The sequence below is a fragment of the Gigantopelta aegis genome, chromosome 3, assembly GCF_016097555.1.
Source record: "Gigantopelta aegis isolate Gae_Host chromosome 3, Gae_host_genome, whole genome shotgun sequence".
Classification (NCBI taxonomy): Eukaryota; Metazoa; Mollusca; class Gastropoda; order Neomphalida; family Peltospiridae; genus Gigantopelta; species Gigantopelta aegis.
The window spans coordinates 81,318,947-81,342,318 of NC_054701.1; the positions used below are offsets into that span (position 1 = coordinate 81,318,947).

Sequence of the window (23,372 nt, forward strand, 5' to 3'; positions counted from 1 at the left end):
TCAGTGTTATATCAGGGCCGTAAATAATAAAAACTGTAAAAAAAAAAATTCTCTTCTTAACCATTTGTCATGTGTAAAATATTGTAAGTGAGGAATGTATGGTGATTTTTATAAAGAAGAAAAAACCCCTGATTGCTATAATATATTTTTTAAACTGAAGAAAATAAAAAAAGATTGCTATATATCGATTTAAAGAAATAAGGGAACACATGTAATTTAACACTAAATGTAATTCACTACTAGAATAGTTCTATATTATGCCTGTATAAAACACAGATATGTACCGGTGATGTGGTATTGAATATCAGTAGAATAGTTCTATATTATTCCTGTATAAAACACAGATATGTACCGGTGATGTGGTATTGAATATCAGTAGAATAGTTCTATATTATGCCTGTATAAAACACAGATATGTACCGGTGATGTGGTATTGAATATCAGTAGAATAGTTCTATATTATGCCTGTATAAAACACAGATATGTACCAGTGATGTGGTATTGAATATCAGTAGAATAGTTCTATATTATGCCTGTATAAAACACAGATATGTACCGGTGATGTGGTATTGAATATCAGTAGAATAGTTCTATATTATGCCTGTATAAAACACAGATATGTACCGGTGATGTGGTATTGAATACCAGTACTGTGGTATTCACTGCCAGCAACACCGTTAACTTCCTGATACACATAATGAGAAAATAAATGCATTTTAATATTTTATTTATCTGGCTTGGTACATACAATAACGATCAGATGAATTCGATTCAGTCATTTGTTGAATAACTGTGTCATTGTAAAGTGATCTTGCTTCACGGAAGATATTAAACTTTTAAAGTGTACTTCGTGATCTGATGTCATTGTTGGGCTATAAATATACACATATCACGTTCAGGTTTCTATCACTTAGAAAACACTTCATGTGTTACAATTGTTTCCATATCTTTACTCAGGGGGTTTTCTCCATGGTAATGCTATTGATGCAAAGTTTTATCTTTCTTTCTTACTTTTTTTAAATACAAACCAAATATTGAAATAGTGTGAACTATGCAATGAAGAATATAAGAAGAATAGATGATTTGCAAACCTAGTAGTTAGGCAGCTGTTGATTAAATTGTAGAAAAATTGTCTACAGATAAATATGCAAGTATGAATTTATGAGATTAATCAAGACAGACTGTGCAAAACTGTTATTAAGATAAATTAAGGTATGGTTCATGACTATAGAATCAATCCTGATAACAATTTTTATTTCATTTTCTGTATTTTATTAAGCTTTTTAATTTCATTTTTATTTCAACTTATTTTTGTGCTCATATCCAATTAAGGTTCAAGCACATTGTCCTGGGCACACACCTCAACTATCTGGTCAATCTGTCTAGGACAGTGGGTTAGTTGTTAGTTGGTTAATGGTTAGTGAGAGAAGAGGGTGTAGTGGCCTTACACCACTGATCCCTTAAGAACTCGTTCTGGGTTGGAGCTGGTTCCGGGCTGCGAACCCTGTACCTACCAGCCTGTAGTCCGATGACTTAATCACTGTGCAACTGAGACCGGTGCTTTTTAATGATGTCATTCAGGCAGAATCGAGTTTTAAAAGAAAGGAAAAAAGAAAAGAAAAGAAAAGAAAAAAGTAACTCTTAATACTATAACAACAGAATATTTGTTCATACACTTACACATGTAGCAATTCCTTAATTATAAACTTTTTGATATAAACCTGTTATTAACACATTTTTCACTTCATTATAATTTAATTTTTGTGTTTATATAATAATTAATATATTCATTTAAGGTCCAAGCATGCTGTCTGGATTTACACATATCTTTCTGTTCTGTCTGTGCAGGACAGTGGGTTGATCTTTAGTGGTTGGTGGCGGATCCAGAAAATCCATTTAAGGGGCCCCAATGACATATGGCTGAAACAAAACAGAAAGAAAATTAAAATATAACTGTCGGGTGAGGTCGGTGCCTCTCCCCCCCCCCCCCCCCCCCCCCCCCGACCTGCCACTGATTATATAGTGATGGAGAGGAGTCATGTAGTACAAATTCACCGGGACACTTTAAAATACTCTGGGTATGAGCCAGTACCGGGATGAGAACCCAGTACCTTCCAGCCTTATAGCTAAGTATATATGCTCAGTCGGTAGAGTGCTCACCTGAGGTGCTTGGAACATAGGATTGAACCACCTTAGTGGACTCATACTCTGATTGGTTTTTTTTCCCCTTCTCAACCAGTGCATCACAGGCTGTAGTATGTTCTGCCCTGTTTGTGGAAAAGTGCATATAAATGATCCCCTGCTGCTTATTGAAAAATGTAGCAGGTTTTCTCTAAGACAATGAGTAAGAAATGACCGTCTTTGACATCCAGTAAATCAGTGTGCTCTAGTGTTGTTGTTAAACAAAAACAAGCAAACGTTTTACACCTTTCCATTATAACTCACTCTGAGTGAGAGCCAGTACCGGGATAAGAACCCAGTATCTTCCAGCCTTGTGTATTATATGCCATGCAGAGTACAGCATAGCATTTTTTATAAATATGTATTTCATGCTTTATCTAATTAAGGTTCAAGCATGCTGTCCTGGGCATACACCTGAGCTATCTGGGAAAGACAGTGGGTTAGTAAGAGAGAAGCCAGTACCGGGCTGCGAACCCAGTACCTACCAGCCTGATAGTTTAACCACTACACCACTGAGGCCAGGTTATATGTATTGGTATACAATGTAGTTCTGGCCCCGTAGTGTGTTAATGCACACATCTGTATGGCACTTGCGGTAATGTGTTTAATTATTTGCTCTCTGGCTTTGCTGTATCGGATAACATCAGTTCAATAATGCCTTGTCACAAGCCACTAGTCATTATCTTGGTCTGTAGTCTACACTGGCTCCTGTCTCTTCTGTCAGTCAGTGGTTAGAGTCGGTCAGTGGTTAGAGCACCTGTGTGAGATACGTGTTTGGTGAGTTGTGGAACCAGTTTCTCCTCATTTAGACAGACCAGTTGTTTTTCAAGTTTCACACCTGGTATGTTACAAGCCATATTATACAGCTATATGCCAACCAGGCGATAATATTGAGCAGGATATTGTAGTCCAGTCAGTACAGTGCATGCCTGAGGTGCTTTAGTTATGGGATCAATTTCATTGCTTGTTTTACCTCATTTCAGCCAGTATCTCACAACCGGTATATACATATGTCAAAGGTCATGGTATTTGCTGTCTTGTTTGGGACAGTACATATGGTACAGCTGCAGTATTTAAATATTTAAAAAGGGCAACTATATTGTTAGTCTTAATGCTGGTATGTACTGGGTTCACATCCCAGTATGCTGGCATCCACCCAAAGTGAGTTTAATGACTTGATCATTGGGTATGGGCGAGGCCATTTTACTAACTTCTCTCTCACTAACAACTAATTCACTGTCCTGGACAGGCAGCCCAGATAGCTGCGTTGTATGCCCAGGACAGCGTGCTTGAAACTTAACTGGATATTAGCACGAAATTAAGTATAAATCAAATGAAAATGAAATATTAAAAAATGCACTAAAATGCTTTATTTCACTACATGTATATGGCAGTCTTCCCTAGGAACATCAAGCAAACTAAGACATTACATGTACCCCACTAAAAACAAATTCATGATTTGCATTTGTTAACCACTAGGGGACGGGATGGTCTAGGATCAATCCCCGTTGGTGAGCCCATTGGGCTATTTCTTGTTCCAGCCAGTCCCATCACGACTGGTATATCAAAGGCTGTGGTGTGTGATATCCTGTCCGTGGGATGGTGCATATAAAAGATTCTTTGCTAATAATGAAAAAATGTAGCTAGTTTCCTCTATAAGACTATATGTCAGAATTACCAAGTATTGGACATCCCATAGCCTATGATTAATAGATCAATGTGCTCTAGAGGTTTTGTTAAAACATTAACAAACCATAACCACTTGTTAACCACTGCCTTTTGCAAAATTCTGGGGGAGAGGTTAGCACCCTGGCACTCGTCCTCTGGAATCTGCTCCTGATTCCTTTACTCTATCATTTTCCTGGTTTAACACTCTTGACAATGCTTTTATAAGAAATCATTTGTAAAAAATAACCCCAGTGTGAATGAGAGAATTTCTTTTTAAATGAAGACTGATTAGATGCAAGTTAAATCATTAATCACATTTCATTTCAACTTATTTTCATGCTTTTATCCAATTAAGGTTCAAGCATGCTGTCCTGGGCACACACCTCAGCTGTCTGGACTGTTTGTCCAGGATAGTGGGTTACTTGTTAATTGTTAATGGTTAGTGAGAGAGAAGAGGGTGTAGTGGCCTTACACCTATCCATTGAGCCCTTAAGAACTTGCTCTGAGTTGGAGCTGGTACCAGGCTGCGAACCCTATACCTACCAGCTTGTAGTCTGATGGCTTAACCACTGCTCCACCGAGGCCGGTCTGATTCCTTTACTGTTTGGCTTCACACTCTTGACAATGCTTTTATTAGAAATCGTTTGTAAAAAACCCAAAACAATGAATGAGAGAATTTCTTCTAAACAAAGACTGATTGATGCAGGTTACGTCATTAATAACAGCTCTGCTGACAAACAGTGGTTTATAACACACTTTAAGTACTTGTACTTGCTTAGAGGGGCATTATTATGCACATGTATTTTCCATTTTGAACTAATGTCTCCTACTCACGCTATACAACTTGAAGTAAATTATGAATTCAATTATTTCTGTGATGACAAACGGATTCATCTCCTCCTTTTTGGCATGGATGTTACATTCACAACTGGCAGTTTTGGCTTGAGTTATTTCTATTTGTGAACACGGCTTAATAAACTTCTTTAACCCCATAACATGTTAAAGTTGCCACATAAATGTACCAGTGGCATGCATGGTTATTCAGGCACGGTGGAAGCAAATAGACATTAGGTGTGGGATGGGGCTGACTGAGATCAAGGGAGAAAAGCTAAATTTCTAGGGAGTTTGGGAATATGTGCCCCCATAAAATTTTGAAAACTAGATGTCCTAAATGCAATTTCCTGCATTCTACAAGTAGAGACCGGCCACGATGGCATCGTGGTTAGGCCATTGGTCTACAGGCTGGTAGGTACTGAGTTCAGATCCCAGTTGAGGTATGGGATTTTTAACCCAGATACTAACTCCAAAACCAGAGTGAGTGCTCCACAAGGCTCAATGGGTAGGTGTAAACCACTTGCACCGACCAGTGATCTATAACTGGTTCAACAAAGGCCATGGTTTGTGCTATCCTGCCTGTGGGAAGCGCAAATAAAAGATCCCTTGCTGCTAATCGAAAAGAGTAGCCCATGAAGTGGCGACAGCAGGTTTCCTCTATATATGTGTGGTCCTTAACCATATGTCTGACGCCATATAACCGTAAATAAAACATTTCTTTCTTTCTACAAGTAAAACTCATCTCTGCCAATAATATTTTTGATTCAGAATTATTGGAGGGGCTAGAGGTTCCCCCCCCCCCCCCCAGCACACACATCCCCCGCTCCGCCGTGCCTGTTATTGCACACTTTCAATGCCTTGATTGAAAGCTGTTAGATGGTTCCATGTGCAGTTGATCAAAACATCAAAAGCATGCAATAACTATGCATACCATGTGGTAAGTTTCTGAAGTACATGTATCTGACGTACCATGCTTCTAAATGATGTGGCATGATGAGATAAGAAGTTTGGCTCTGTTGTGGTTTAAATATCCTCCAAGCATCATGCACCATTCCAGATTTCTGTCAGTGGTGGATTCAGAAAATCCCCTCTTTTTTTTGGGGGGGGGGAGCCCAATGACAACGTTCCTAAAGGAATTCCTCAGATTTTTCAATGTATAAAGTACAAAATAAATATATATATATAACTGTCGCAAAATATAGGGGAAGGGGGCCAGGCACTGCCTGTATTTGATCATAGCATGAAAAGTAAAATAGTGTTTGAAAGAAAAATCTAAAAAATAACTGCAGTGCAAGATAATGGAATACTGTATTAGTTTACACTTGTACGGTTACAGCTATTGAAAGAGTGTTAGATTGTTTGATTTAAAAAAATAAAAATAAACTTCATTTTTTTTTTTTTTTTTTATCCCACTCCTGACCCAACCCTGATTTATTTAAAAACAATTTTTCATTTATTATTTGCTAAGTGGTAACATTCTCCAGAAATGGAAAGGTTTTTCTTTCTTTTTTTCTTAGAAAATTAAAGTAGGCTAATTAAAGTAGTCTATTAACTTATTTAACCTTCGTGTCTTGAGTTTTCTTTTTCCTTGAAGTTTAAGAATAGGTGTGAAAAAAATGTTAATCAATCACAACTCTCTCTCTCTCTCTCTCTCTCTCTCTCTCTCTCTCTCTCTCTCTCTCTCTCTCTCTCTCGTTTAACACATTGTTATGTTGTTTAGCATGGTTAGTTATTTCTAACATTCTTTAGATTGTTTAAGATATTAGTTCTTTTAACATTGTCAGATGGGTTTTTTTAAAACATTGTTCTTTATAACATTGTTAGATTATTTATAACATTCTATATGTAAGTTGTCTATAATTGTTGGATTGTTTGACAGTTATGCTGTTTTGCATTCTTAGTTAATTAGGTTACTTACCGTTCATAGTTATTTAATATTGCTAGTTATTCAACATCATTCAGCTGTTTTATATTACTATGGTCATTGGTATGTCATGAAATATGTATGGAAATGCAAAACAGACCACATGTTACAATGTTTAACAGATAACTAAGTGGTCTATATTGTTGTTGCATGTACCTCATCCTTTTACAAGATATTACAAAACAGTTAATTATACCAGTGTGTTTTTGCTGAGTGGCCAGAATAATAGATCAACGGCATAGCCCAGTATCTTTACATTGCAGTCATCTGTAGTAAAACCTGTGGTGCATATATGCATTATGAATTGTGACACTTAACATATTGTTATCGACATAACCCAGACCTCAGCGTGAAAAAAAATGGCCGGGAGTGATTAATTGCTTCCCTAACTTAGATTGTGGAGAACCATTACCAAATTGATAACACATAAATTAACAGGCTATATAAAGGGGAGCTAAAAATCACTCTCCTTAGACTAGTCTCAGGAGAGTGATAGGGAATGAGAGTGACAGCTCCCCTTAAACACTGTGGTCTGGGACATTCCATGACTGGTATATAGAAAGGCTGTGGTATGTGCTGTCCTGTCTGTGGGAAAGTGTGTATAGAAGATACCTTGCTTTTAATTGAAAATATTTAGTGGATTTCCTTTGACGAATACTTGTCAAAATTAGTGAATTAATGTGCCCTAGTGGTGTTGTTAAACAAAACAACTGCCTGGTCATCTGTGACACATGGTCTAGAAAGTTGACAGTTCCAAATTATACACCAAATCACCTCATTAAAACTGCACAATCTTTTATATTTTGGACTTAATCCTACGGAATATTCAAAATTCAGGAGCACCACAAATGCCCCACCCGCTACCGACCCTGGTCGGGCTGCTGGTGCTCTCTTGCACTTTCCAGTATGGGCGGTCCATCCTCCCACCCACCCCAAACCCTTTCCTGTCCTGGACAGCAGGGCTAATACAAGTCTACACCTGTGCCCATGACAGGTGTGTGCTACAACAGCTTACTCTGAATGTGTACACTAAGCCCTATTAAAATTGGCCTATATGATGTGGCAGCAGCTTCCTTTTCTCACTTTTTAGACCATGTGTCACAGATGACCAGGCAGTTGTTTTGTTTAACGATAATTTGCAGATAATAAAGTTATTACAAGAAAAAACCCACACATATTGCTAATCACTAACATAGAACTTTAATGTTATGAAAAAAACTTGAAGAGTAACAAACTAAAGGCCTGTGCCATCAAATTTAGGAAAATATGTCTATTTTAGACTTGGTGTCCATTAGATTCTTAAAAACTGACAAATCTGTTACGTCTGCTTTCTAGCCATATTTGCATGTATAAACAGAATAAGACTAGAAGATATTCACCCCAACCACTACTAAAAATCATCAACTGATGACATACACACACACGATTTTCAGAGAACATCATGGTTCAAATTGTTAGATGAATATTCTCCCATTATCCTCCTTGGATCAGGAATAAGAAGGTAATGTGTTATTGAATGACACACTCAACACATTTTATTTATGGTTATATGGCGTCGGACATATGGTTAAGAACCACACAGATATTTAGAGAGGAAACCTGCTGTTGCCACTTATGGGCTACTTTTTTTCGATTAGCAGCAAGGGATCTTTTATGTGCATCATCCCATAGACAGGATAGTACATACCACGGCTTTTGTTACACCAGTTATGGAGCATTGGCTGGAACGAGAAATAGCCCATTGGGCCCACCAATGGGAATTGATCCTAGATCGATCGTGCATCAGGCAAGCTCTATACCACTGAGCTATGTCCCGCCCCCTCCCGTCCTCCCCTCCTCCCCTCTCCTCACCCTCCTACTCCTTGGATCAGTGCTTGTACAGTACTATATTGCCTGCACTGTGCTGTCAAGACTTACATTTAGTGGAGATGAAGTTACTGTTATTGTAAGACACAAATGAAACTGGATATATTGAGAAGGTGTAGAAGGTAAAGTGCAATATGCTGTGTTGAGCTGCTGCAATGTGCAGTATGTATGTAGAGTTAAGTGGTGATTTGTCAGATAAGGTGGTCTGCTGGAATGGTTGTACTGTTCCAGAAGTCTAGAATTCAGAAAATAGCTTCTCAAAACATATAAAAACAATATCTGGGTTGTATACTTTGAAATATATCGTCCTTTCTCAGATTCTCCTTATATTAATATTACGTTACTGTCCTGTGCTAGTTTAGATTTACCGTAGTAAACCACATATAGTTTGGGAGTAGCAGTCCTCTTTGTGTCAGTACAAGAAGATTGAAATCTCCAGTATAGAATCTCCCTGGAAGTGGCTCACCTATAGACGAGGCACTAGACAGGGATTAAAGGAATCACCACTATTTTGCTAAATGCCCATTTGACTCTGCATTGTGCAAAGATACAGCCTTGATCACATATTATGGTTTGGTTTTGTCCTTCAGATTAAAACCTATATTAATTTTTTTCTTTTTTTTTATTCTTCTGTTAGAACATGTATTACATTAAAGCACAATGTAGATCTATATTCTTAAATTCAGCTGGTAGTATGAAACATATATTGTATTTTCTTAGATTGTTAATATATTGAAACACTACATTTTTATAGTCCCCTATCTGTATTATATTAAAGTACATTGTACTTTTCTCAGATTCACCAATCTGTATTACATTCAGACACAATGTACTTTCTCCAAAATTCCACCTATATCTGTATTACATTGAAACACATATTGTAACTTCTCATATTCTGGTATTGTTTCTTCTATTACAATTTTTTTGCATTAATACCATAATCTCCAAAATTATCTAATACAGTACAATTTAACCTGTGTTAACTGAACTGCTTTAACAAGACCATTTTATATGCATACAAGCTTAGGTCACTGCTTACCGTAGGTTTAATTGTATATTAAAATTATTGCTTAAAATATAGTGTATCAAGAGTGCAGAGGGATCAAATGGCTGCAGGCACTATTTTAAAGTGCCAAATTAACAACCAGCTTACCAAAAGGTTACGTCTCCTATGAGATCACTGCTTATTAAAATGATTATGCTTGATGTCTGATATTAGATATCTCATCCGAAATATCATGCCTTGGAAAATCACTTAGTTTTATTGGTCATGACAAATTATGGTTTTCCCCTGGGCACCAGATCAACTTGCTATGTCACTGAATCTATAATTAGCTCTACAGACATATAATTGATCTCTCGTTTATTGCACTCTTATATCTCGGAAATTTTTTGCACCCCCCCTCCCCCCGCCATCCCCCCAAAAGTGAATAATTTAATGTTTGTGGAGTGGGTGTTATGGACTCACTGAAAATGATTGTCGTTAAAAAACAATTAGCTGCAATTTTATTTATTTTTAATGATTAATTCCTCCCAGTGGAGCTCTTGAATGATCAGAGTTCATCAAACAAAACCAGTAGATTTCCATCAGGTATACCGGCCTCGGTGGCATTGTGGCAGGCCATCGGTCTACAGGCTGGTAGGTACTGGGTTCAGATCCCAGTCGAGGCATGGTTTTTTTAATCCAGATACCGACTCCAAACCCTGAGTGAGTGCTCCGCAAGGCTCAATGGGTAGGTGTAAACCACTTGCACCGACCAGTGATCCATGACTGGTTCAACAAAGGCCATGGTTTGGGCTATCCTGCCTGTGGGAAGCGCAAATAAAAGATCCCTTGCTGCTAATCGGAAGAGTAGCCCACGTAGTGGCGACAGTGGGTTTCCTCTCAAAATCTGTGGTCCTTAACCATATGTCTGACGTCATATAACCATAAATAAAATGTGTTGAGTGCATTGTTAAATAAAACACTTCTTTCTTTCTTTCCATCAGGTATGTATCAAGATTAAAATAGAGGCTTAAAGTCAATATTAATCAGGCCTGGTATATATATATATATATATATATATATATATATATATATATATATATATATATACACGCACGCACGCACGCATGCACACACACACACACACACACAATACAGTATTCTTCCTGGTGTGGCTGGTATAGTGTTCTACCTCTTATGGAGCCAATATAAATATATATACTGTTACACGGTGTAATGGTATATATATTTATATATATATATATACTCTTAAAAAAAAAGTAGAACTCTAATAAGAGTTTACAATTGCCAAAATTGTAAGGTATATTAGCTGTGGGGAATGGTTATATGATAATAGTGAATTAATTGGTCAAACATTACAACTGGTAGTTCAGTATTACAATAGGTTTTATGACCACCAAAGATCTTGAAGGACGATTAATTGGGGTCAGAAGTGAAATTTGAAAGTTGACGGTTTTTTTATCAGTAAATCACAAATTCAAACAATAAAAATGACTAAAAACAAAACAATAACAACTCTATGATCAACAGAATGAAAAAGATTGACAGAAATCATGTACGGTATATTGAATCTATTACATGCCTAAACAGACTGGTTTAAACCCCTACAATAGCCCCACATTTAGCAATCAATAGCTTATTGATTTATATTTATATGTACTATTCATAATTATATTTATATTTATATGTACTATTCATAATTATATGAATGTCATTGTCAGGTTGTCATCTCATAGAAATTATATTTTGGATTTCAGATTTTTAATTCAGTACTGGTCACATATGGGAGTAAAATGTCAATGTAATAAAAGAAAAATAATTATAATGCAGCCCTGCAGTACAAGAGAAATGGGCAGTAATGGGGTAAATAAAATTATATATATTTTGGACAATGACATGGTGCGTGGGTGTATAACATCAAATTAGCTCCACAGAGGAAGAAAAGTAACGGCATTTCTGGTGGCAGAAATAGATAAAGCTGTAATGAAACGAGAATAATTAATGAATAACTCCTCATGGTAATGTCTTGCAAATAAACTGTGGTGTTAACCAAGAAAGACAAAAATTTCAAGGCCAGAATCACATACTACAGTGCAACCTCTCAAAACTGGACACTCTGTAAATCGGAATTCTCTCAAAACCGGACGTTTTTCATGGTCCCTTTTTAAATATCTGTGTAGAAGAGAACCTCTGTAAACCAGATACCTCTTAAAACTGGACTTTGTACTTGGTCCCGAGCATGTCTGTTTAGAGGAGTTTCATTGTATGTGGATCTGAATTTCCAGAAACAAATGAAATGCAAACACCTAGCTTTGTCGTAGAACAAGTAAAAGATCAAATTTAATGACCATCTTGTTTGGTAACTGTTTACAGACAAACTCGCTATCATTGCAGTCCAGGGGATATCACGGTGGAATCGGTTCAACCCCAGGGATGTGGAGTCACTTGCTTTCAATCACTTTTGACATTTGCGATAAAATTGTCTTTATACAACTCTCCCCAGAGACGAACAAATCAATGTACATGACTCTACATCTTCTCTTTGTATTGGCTGCTTTAAGATTGAGGTTTTCCCTTGGTCTTATCCATTTTCTTCAAATCTGTGCTAACTGCCACCCATTTCGTGCGAAACCAGAAAGAGATCTCGCTGAGGAAGTTGTATCGCACGTCCAGGGCATCAGATTAAAAAAAAAAAAAGCTTGTAGCTAATAATTAGAAAATGAAAGTGTCATTCAAAATGATAATCTTTTTTCCTTTTTAAAAAAAACAAAAACAAATTATGGGTTGACATTTGCTGGACTATTCACGTCTTTTTTTATAACTTAATATTGCTTACTAGTAAAATAGCAACTGTGTGTAGTCCAATGGTAGAGTGGTTGCCTGAAGTGTGATGGGTCAAAAAGTTTGTTTTGTTAGAGCACATTGATTTATTAATCACCGGCTATTAGATGTAAAAAAATTAGGTAATTCTGATTTATAGTCTTGCAGAGGAAACTCGCTATATTTTTCCATTAGTAACAAGGGATCTTTTATGTGCACCATCCCACAGACAGGATAGCACATACTACAGCTTTTGATATACCAGTCATAGTGCACTGACTGAAATTAGAAATAGTCCAACAGGCCCACTTAAGGGATCGATCCGAGACCAACCGTGCATCAAGTAAGTGCTTTACCACTGGGCTACGACATGCCTCGTGATGGTTCAAATAACTTTAGATGGAACTAATCAGGGCTCACGATGAAATGGATTTTACTTTGGCCAATTTTGATATATGTAGACTATTTCCTTGAAAATGATTAAACTGTGGCTAATAAACTATTCCTTAAATTAACCAAACTCTATATTTTGTAGTCACTTTGGTAATGGACAGGGTGAACCCTATTAATTGAGAATATAGGTTTCCATTATATGTCATCATGTTGGACAGAAAAATAGCCCATGCAAGACAGATTGATTCTCTATGGGCTGACATCATGGAATGGGTCTGTCTTGCATAATTCAGGATGGGTGAAAATGATGGCTGAGTCGACATGCACAGCATCCTTGAACCTTAATTGGATATAAGCATAAAAATTAAAATGTCATGAATGCCCATCTGGTACAGAACTGTATAATACAAGCACTAAAATAATTTGAATCCTTCTAAGCACTTAGAATTCAAATATCTTGAATCCTTATCTTGAACAAAGCTCTCTGGTGAAGTCGGAAGGTTAAGTCCATGATAGGCATGCTTTAACAGTACCCTGATCGAAGCATGCAAAACAATCACCCACAAGAGAGTAAGGGCTCGAGTACCCAAGGGTCAAACTCGACCCGGACCCGAGTACCCAACACTAGATACTAATGAGACTAAGGAATAAAGAAAAATAGCATTATGGGTCTTAATTCCAGTGCTGAACATGGGTGCCAAATCATGCCATTGATACAATGACCCATTATATTGCATTCCACACATGTCTCATAGCTCTATAATATAATCGGTGGCAGGCATAATACGGCAAAATGCATAAAACATATAATTAAATGAGAGTGCTCTTCCTTGCATGGGTACTCGAGTCCTGTGAACGGACTCGAGTCTTGCTAGACTCGACCTGTGCCCGAGTACTCTAATACTCGTGGAGACCCTACAAGAGAGAGAATTATTTTATTTAACAATGTATTCGGTACATTTTTATTTACATGTGACGTATGTTAAGATATTGAGAGAGGAAAACATGCTGCTACCTCTACATGGGCTACTCTTTTTGATTAGGGGGCGGGACATAGCCCAGTGCTAAAGCATTCACACGGTTGGTCTGGGATCAATCCCCATCGGTGGACCCATTGGGCTATTTCTCGCTTCAGCTAGTGAATCACGACTGGTATATCAAAGGCTGTGGTATGTACCACCCTGTCTGTGGGATGGTGCATATAAAAGATCCCTTGCTGCTAATCGGAAAAGAGTAGCCCATGAAGTGACGACAGCAGGTTTCCTCTCTCAATATCTGTGTGGTTCTTAACCATACGTCTGATGCCATATAACCGTAAATTAAATGTGTTGAGTGCGTCGTTAAATAAAACAGTTTTCTTTCTTTCTTTCTTTCTTTTTGATTAGTAGCAAAAAATCTTTTGTATGTACCATCCCTAAGACAAGATAGTATATACAATGTCCTTTATTACACCATTTGTGGAGTGCTGGAAGGAAAAAAAATTAGCTCAATGAGCCCACCGATGGGGATCGATCCTAGAGTGATCGCTCATCAGGGTAGTGCTTTATTACTGAGTTATGTTCATAACACACACAATATCATGAAACATTCAGCAGGTTGTTTAAACTTTTAAACAAATCTTTTAGTATCCTACTATGATCATCTTTGCTAATTAAAATAGGTTTTATAACCACGCATACAGGACAGCACATACCATAGCCTTTGATATACCAGTCATGTGGCATTGGGATGGTGAAAAAAAAAATACAGAATCGGTCCACCAAGGAGGTTCAATCCTATGACCAAAGCATCTCAACCAACTGAGCTAGATCACGTCCTGGAACATTTAATACAGATGCTGCTGTTTAAAGGGGTGTGTGTGTGTGTGTGTCTGTGTGTGTGTCTGTGTGTGTGTGTGTGTGTCTGTGTGTGTCTATGTGTGTGTGTATGTCTGTGTCTGTGTGTGTGTGTGTCTATGTGTGTCTATGTGTGTGTGTGTGTCTGTGTGTGTGTGTCTGTGTGTGTGTGTCTGTGTGTGTGTGTGTGTGTGTCTGTGTGTGTCTATGTGTGTGTCTGTGTGTGTGTGTGTCTATGTGTGTCTATGTGTGTGTGTATGTCTGTGTGTGTGTGTGTCTGTGTGTCTGTGTGTGTGTGTCTATGTGTGTCTATGTGTGTCTGTGTGTGTGTGTGTGTGTGTGTGTGTGTGTGTGTCTGTGTGTGTGTGTGTGTGTGTCTGTGTGTGTGTGTGTCTATGTGTGTCTATGTGTGTGTGTATGTCTGTGTCTGTGTGTGTCTGTGTGTGTGTGTGTGTCTGTGTGTGTGTGTCTGTGTGTGTGTGTGTGTGTGTGTGTGTGTGTCTGTGTGTGTGTGTGTGTGTGTGTGTGTGTGTGTGTGTCTGTGTGTGTATATGTGTGTGTCTGTGTGTGTCTATGTGTGTGTGTGTGTGTGTGTGTGTGTGTGTGTGTGTGTGTGTGTCTGTGTGTGTGTGTCTGTGTGTGTCTGTGTGTGTGTCTGTGTGTGTGTGTGTGTATGTCTGTGTGTGTGTGTCTGTGTGTCTGTGTGTGTGTGTGTCTGTGTGTGTGTGTGTGTGTCTGTGTGTGTGTGTTTCTGTGTGTATGTGTGTGTGTGTGTGTGTGTGTCTCTGTGTGTCTGTGTGTGTGTGTGTGTCTGTGTCTGTGTCTGTGTGTGTGTGTGTCTCTGTGTGTCTGTCTGTGTGTGTGTGTGTGTGTCTGTGTGTCTGTGTGTGTGTGTGTGTGTCTCTGTGTGTGTGTGTGTGCGCGTGTGTGTGTGTGTGTGTGTGTGTGTGTGTGTGTGTTATATGTGCAATATGATCCATATGTGCAGCCCATTGCCTCTACACACATGTACACAGAACATGGTGTAACTAGTCCACCAATGGCAGTCCAGCCTGTGTCATAATCACATGACTGAATACCAGTGTTCATTCTGTAAGTGATATTACACATACAGCATGTGTTTGTACTGCTAAAAGAGACCACGGTTGATGGCTATACAACTTGTATTGGTGTCTCTCTACAAGTACGTAGACAGAGTTTTAACACACCACTTTCTGCTAGCTTCCTTGATCAGTGTACCGCTTTCTAGATTCGAGTGCATTGGTTAGTTAGATAACGGATCAAGGGGATTGTACCGATTGTAGAAGAATGTGCTGCAGTGTGGTAGCAGATTAAAAAGTTACAGGATGTAACTTCCTGCTATCAAGGTAGTGTAGAGGTGGTGTGATTATTATTTTTTTCAACATCTGTTTGACTTGCTTGCTGTTCAGTGATTTTTCAACATCTGTTCCCATTTCTGGACATTATGTATGCCAAAAGTGTGTGGAAGCAAAGCAAGTATTTGTTTTATTGTTGCATTGTGTGGTGGACTGAAATTGGTTTAAAAAAAAAAGTTATCTAAGGTACATCGGTTATAAAATTACAGTGGTCTGTTTATATTTCCTTTGAAAAACTTTGTTACCTGTAAACACATATACAAAAGTATGTGTCTGTGTGTAAACTGAGTGTGTACATTTTCTTCCTGTTGCATTGTGTTGGACCTTTTTTTTTTTTTTTTTTTTTTTTTTTTTACAAATCTGTGTTACATCTGTGATGAAATTTCAGTAATACATTTTTGCTTTCTTTCAAACATTTTGTACCTCTAGCAGTTATTGTGTATGTGCAGCAGGCTTAGTCACTTGACAAAGCAGATATAAATACAAAGTTTGTTTTTGTTTAACAACAGGGCGGGACATAGCCCAGTGGTACAGCGCTCGCTCGATGCATGGTCAGTCTGGGATCAATCCCCATCAGTGGGTTCATTGGGCTATTTCTCGTTCCAGCTAGTGCACCATGACTGATATATCAAAGGCCATGGTATGTACTACCCTGTCTGTGGGATGGTGCATATAAAAGATCCCTTTCTGTTAATCAAAAAGAGTAGCCTATGAAGTAGCCTTAATCACTTAGCAGATATAACTACAGACATACTTTTCTTCTTGGAACACCTCTATACCTCTAGTCTGTATTGTGCATCTGCAGTTACCTGTAAGCTTAATCACTTAGCAGATATAACTACAGACATACTTGTCTTCTTGGAAAACCTCTATACCTCTAGTCTGTATTGTGCATCTGAAGTTACCTGTAAGCTTAATCACTTAGCAGATATAACTACAGACATACTTGTCTTCTTGGAACACCTCTATACCTCTAGTCTGTATTGTGCATCTGCAGTTACCTGTAAGCTTAATCACTTAGCAGATATAACTACAGACATACTTGTCATCTTGGAACACCTCTATACCTCTAGTCTGTATTGTGCATCTGAAGTTACCTGTAAGCTTAATCACTTAGCAGATATAACTACAGACATACTTGTCTTCTTGGAACACCTCTATACCTCTAGTCTGTATTGTGCATCTGAAGTTACCTGTAAGCTTAATCACTTAGCAGATATAACTACAGACATACTTGTCTTCTTGGAAAACCTCTATACCTCTAGTCTGTATTGTGCATCTGCAGTTACCTGTAAGCTTAATCACTTAGCAGATATAACTACAGACATACTTGTCTTCTTGGAAAACCTCTATACCTCTAGTCTCTATTGTGCATCTGCAGTTACCTGTAAGCTTAATCACTTAGCAGATATAACTACAGACATACTTGTCTTCTTGGAAAACCTCTATACCTCTAGTCTGTATTGTGCATCTGCAGTTACCTGTAAGCTTAATCACTTAGCAGATATAAAAAGAAAGAAATGTTTTATTTAACAACACACACAACACATTTTATTTACAGTTATATGGTGTCAGACATATGGTTAAGGACCACACAGATTTTGACAGGAAACCTGCTGTCACCACTTCATGGGCTACTCTTTCCGATTAGCAGCAAGGGATCTTTTATTTGTGCTTCCCACAGAAAGGATAGCACAAACCATGGCCTTTGTTGAACCAGTTATGGATCACTGGTCGATGCAAGTGGTTTTACACTTAACCACTGAGCCTTGCGGAGCACTCACTCAGGGTTTGGAGTTGGTATCTGGATTAAAAATCCCATACCTCGACTGAGATCTGAACCCAGTACCTACCAGCCTGTAGACCGATGGCCTAACCACGATGCCACCAAGGCCGGTCTAGCAGATATAAATACAGATGAGCTGTTTTCTTAGAGAAACTTTGTACTTCCAGCGTTTATTGTCCTGCAGTAGGCTTAGTCACATTTCAATAAATACATACATACAGAAGCTTGGGGTTTTTTCTTATCTGACAGCTGATATGATTTAGCTAAAGATACTTAGTCATATATTGGTATAAGCGTTCACCTGCTAAAACGAGTTACCTATACAAACATAAAATGTTACCTATGTTAAGCACCGATCTGTATTAAACAGTTGTGAATTAATCACCCACCTGCATTAATTAATCCATCATCTGTATTATGCAGTCACATGCGTAAAGCAGACATCAATATTAGGTGTACTCAGCAAAATTAATTAAGGGCCAGTAAACGTTTTGCAGATGATATGTTAAATAAATGTAGATGAATATTTTGTATTTTCAATGTTGAATTTAGGTTTGGTAACAGAAAATTAATGCTCCAAAAAATACATGTATTTTGTGGCAGAAAATTATAGTTTCGGAGGAAGTTCCATTATGTTTAAAATATATATGGGCTCATAAATTATTTTATTTAGTATTAAAGGTATGCTGCTGCAGTGGCGTGGGAGGGAAGACTTGGCCCCCCATCAAACCTTTTTTTTTTAAACTATTAAATTTATAAAACATATATACAAACATACATAGTGTGGATTCCCCACCCCACTTCCCCCGGCAATATAAAATCCTGTCTATGCCAGTGCACTGCTATCTAAACATATTGTATGGTAGTTCTAGTTGAAACTTGCACATTCGACCTTAGTGTTAAGTAGTTACCTGTATTACGCAACCACCTGTATTAATACATTTACAAGTCAGTGTGCTCTAGTGGTGTCATTAAACAAAACAAACTTCTTTTTTTAATACATTTACCTTGATTAAACAGTCACCAGTAATAAGAAGTTATCTGTAATAAATATAGTTAATTGTCTTCTACAAAATTGCATATAAATTGCATATATTAAACAATCACCTGGCTTAAGATATCTCATTGATACTTCCATTTAAATATATCTGAAATCATTTAGTAGAAGATTTACTGTATGTTGGAGACCATTTTGTTTTCAAAATCATGATAAACGATATTTCTAGTCAATTAAAAAATAAAAATTGATTACAAACTACTGTTTAATGTTTTAACATTGTGTAGCAATCTCTGAAACTTGTACAGCGAATTGTGACACGATACTGAACAAAATATTCCCTGTTTGTATCATATTTATAATTTAATATCAGTTAATGGACAAACTTAAGTAAAAAAACAATCTCAGCTGTTTTTCCCTTGAGGCAATGGTCGTAATGCATAAGATTTGCTCATCAACCTAAATTCAGAAGCATTGTTATCACTGAAATAAGAAACATTTGTAATTACCTATATCAAGTTTTCTGACATACAATATGGTAAAAGGTAGTGGTTGAGAAAATACCTTTGTGCTAGATAGTAATGCAGTAATGAGTTAATGCATTCTTTAAATTTCAGGTTAAGTTACTGTTGATGGCCACAGTGTACAGTTTACAGATGAAGTAATAACACATCTTTAGGCGGAAAATAATAATAACAGGTGAGTTTAACATTTCAAGCCTTATTTTCATCCCTTTTTTTCACACCTGGATTTCCTCCTTCCTATAAAGCACCACCCTATTAATAATAGATACTTAATTTATTTGTTATTGCATAGCATATTCTTTTATTTGAAGTTAAAGTGATAGAGATCAGTGCTTAAAGAGGTTTTGTACCATATGATTCGCTATCCAGCATTTCATCCCAGTTCTTGTCTCTCTGACATGCCCTGTCTGGGAATGGGGGTATAGCTCAAAGTTAAATTGGTTGCTTGATGTGTGATGAGCCATGAGATCTATTTTTACAATTGGTTTACCATGACTGATATATCAAATTTTAAAGTTAAACTTTGTTTTATTTAATGACACCACTAGAGCATATTGATTTGCTAATCATTGGCTATTGGATATTAGATTCTTCTGATATGTAGTCTTAGAGAAAATGTGTTTCATTTTTCCATTAGTAGCATGAGATCTTTTGTATGCACACTTCTACAGACAGGACAGAACATACCATGGCACTGGTTGTGTTAAGAAAACCCTGAGAATAAGTCAATAATCAAAGCACCACAGGCAAGTGCTTTACTGACTGAGCTAGATTTCACCCCCCCTGACTAGTACATCAAAGGCTGTACGTGGTATGTGAAGTGCATACCAAAAGAAAACCTTGCTGATCTCTGGTACTGGTGCAGTGGTTAAGCCATCAGACTACTGGCTGGTAGGTACAGGGTAGTACAGGGTTCAGAACTGCGATGATGACAGCAAGCAACACAATAGGACGTCATGGAAGGCATATCCATCCGATGACGGTCATCACCGACTCAGAATGGCTGGACTCAGATGCAGACGCCCGTACAACGGCACCATCATGACACCGCGACATCGTGCTGCAAGACTACAGTTTGCTCTACAGAATGGTAATCATCCACCAGAATCTCTCTCAGATGAGTCCCATTTCTCTGTCTCCTTTGCCAATGGAAGAGCACGTGTGTATAGGAGACGCCATGAACGGTGCGCTGACAGATGTGTGAGGGAACGTGATCGGTTTGGCGGCGGTTGTCTGATGGTATGGGGGGCAATCAACTGTGATTTCAGGAGTGATCTCATCATTGTCCACAATGCCCTTACAGCCCAGCGTTATGTTGACGTTATTCTAAGACCAGTTCTCCAGCCACTTTTGCGCCGTCACCGAAGACCAGGAGGTCCCGTTCTGTTTCAACAAGACAATGCCCATCCACATACTGCAAGAATTACCCAGGCATTCCTACAACAAGCCGGTATCACCGTTGTGAACTGGCCCGCCGTTTCACCGGATTTGAACCCAACTGAACACATGTGGGATGAGTTAGGACGTGGTGTATGTCGCAGCCAGCCACCACTGCGTAACGTCGCTGAGCTTGCACAGGCATTGCAGGAGGAGTGGAGGAACATTCCTGTGGCTTATTTGAGATGTTTGTGCCAATCCTTTCCCTTCGTCTTCACACATGCTCACGGGCCAATGGTGGACACACCAGATACTGACCTTAATATGGAGGGGGGGGGGGGGGGGAGGTGTTGAACTTTTTGATTACGAATGCAACTCAATTATTGATGATAACTGGCCATGTTTCCATGTGAATGTATCTCATGAATACCAGTCATTAATGTCATATTACATTATCCATCAATTCATTAATAGTTTGTCGTTATTTGCAATGAAAAGTTGTTTTTGTGTTTTCATTGTGTGTCAGTATATATATATATATATATATGAGAAAACAAGTCTACAGTATATATGTATTTGAAAACAATTTTAAGAAATAATATCCTTTTACATGTTTCAATTATTCATCTTCAGAAAGGAATATATATATATAGAATCTCCAGCAACTATGTCATACATGGTCTTGGTGTTGCTTCTTCAGATAATACATGTACAGGTTGTTAGTAATTGCTGTTGGAGATAGCAGCTAATTTAAATCAAAGAAGATCTCATCATGGGAAGAAATGTAGAGTGGATGATCTATTCCATGTGATTAAATATCAAGTACATTATACCAGAGATTTCAGACTAGTGCATATTTCCAGTAGGCACTAGATAGAGATTCACAGAATCAATCACTATTTTGCCAAATTCCCATTCGAGTCTGCATTGTGCAGATATACGGCCCTGACCATGTGTTACAGTTTTGTCATTCAGATTCCATGTGGGTTTTTTCCAAGTAATAAATACACATGTACATGCATTAACCTAGATCATAAATAAGAATGGACCATACTGCTTCCTGCTTTTACTGACATAATGCCAAATGTGTCACAGAACATATATTTGGTGCCAGATTTTAATTAAACCAACATCATAAATAATCTCTTGGAACTTAACAGCTACATCTTCGTGTACTGCTCTGTCAGGTACCATTTGAAAAACACAATATTCCAGAGACAAAATATTTATTTGCTAGTCTTTAATTCATACTCTTTTAAAAAATGCAATATCTCAGAAAGAAAATATTTATTTACTATAGTTGTTTATCCATGTATTGAAAAATTAAATGTTCTCAGAAAGAAAATATTTATTTACCAGTCTTTCATACTAATGTTAACAGAAAGAAGGAAATGTTTTATTTAACGACACACTCAACACATTTTATTTATGGTTATATGGCATCAGACATGGTTAAGGACCACACAAATATTGAGAGATAAAACCCGCTGTCTCCACTTCATCAGCTACTCTTTTCAATTAGCAGCAAGGGATCTTTTACATGCATCATCCCACAGACAGGGTAGTATATACCACGACCTTTGGTGCACTGGCTGGAATGAGAAATAGCCCAATGGGCCCACCAATGGGGATCGATCCCAGACCGACCACACATCAAGCGAGCACTTTACCACTGGGCTACATCCCGCCCCTCTTGTTACCAATGCAATGTCAGAGAGAAATGTTTTGATTTACTAGTCTTTCATATTCTTTTTAAAAAATGCAGTAATATTCCAGACAGAAAATATTATTTACCAGTCTTTCATACTCGTTTTGAAAAATGCAGTTTCCCAAAGAGAATATTTTATTTACAAGTCTTTCAAACTCTTTTTTAAAAGTGTGATGACCCAGACAGAAAATGTTTATTTGCTAGTCTTTCATATTCTTCTTAGAAATGCGATGTCTGAAACAGACAATTTTATTTATCGGTCTTTCATACTTTTTTCTAAAAAATGCAATGTCCCAGAAAGAAATCATTCATTTGCTAGTCTTTCATACTCTGTTTTGAAAACTGCAGACTCCCAGACAGAAAATATTTGATATTAAATGTTGGCGTTTAATTATCTTCATCCTGAATGTTTGTTACAAGAATGGAACTGTTTTCACAGCAATCAGTGTGTTGGTTTTGAAATAACTGTGACGTATGACTCAGGGGAAAAGATAAGATGTCACTCTTTTCAGACAGGACAGATGTCAGATATCATGGTGCTATACTCGGTGAAAGAAGAAAACCATTCAGACAGAATAATTGAATTTAGATATGTCAGCAGGTTCAGACAAGATATGTTAGCATGATTGGTTGAGAAATCAGTGCTGTCAGATACTGTCTGACACTCACTGTGTATAAGAACCACCTGTCTACAAAGGAGATTTCAGATATTTTCCTTTTGGACAAAAATTGCTAAAATTTACCTCTGGTTAAAGAGCACCTGCTCATAAAGGCTACAGTTTAGCCTTTGCTTAAGTGTGGATCTAGGATTTGGTAAAGAAGGGTCACAAATTCTAAAAAGGAAGGAAGGTAATGTTTTATTTAACGATGCACTCAACACATTTTATTTACGGCTATATGGCGTCAGACATATGGTTAAGGACCACACAGATATTGAGAGGAAACCCACTGTCGCCACTTCATGGGCTACTCTTCGATTAGCAGCAAGGGATCTTTTATATGCACCATCCCATAGACAGGGTAGTACATACCACGGCCTTTGATATACCAGTCGTAGTGCACTGGCTGGAATGAGAA

General features: G+C 37.7%; 1 protein-coding gene across 4 annotated transcripts in view; it reads left to right on the forward strand.

Annotated features, from left to right (window-relative positions):
* The window catches only part of LOC121369154 (protein kinase C delta type-like), a 99,421-nt gene that overhangs the window by 30,385 nt on the left and 45,664 nt on the right, over positions 1-23,372 (forward strand). For 3 of the 4 annotated variants that reach the window (XM_041494036.1, XM_041494039.1, XM_041494038.1), the window contains exon 2: positions 19,304-19,385. The gene's annotated coding sequence lies outside the window, so the exon portion shown is untranslated. Of the gene's footprint in view, positions 1-15,622; positions 15,895-19,303; positions 19,386-23,372 lie in introns of those variants that run through there. The other variant, XM_041494037.1, reaches the window with a different exon arrangement.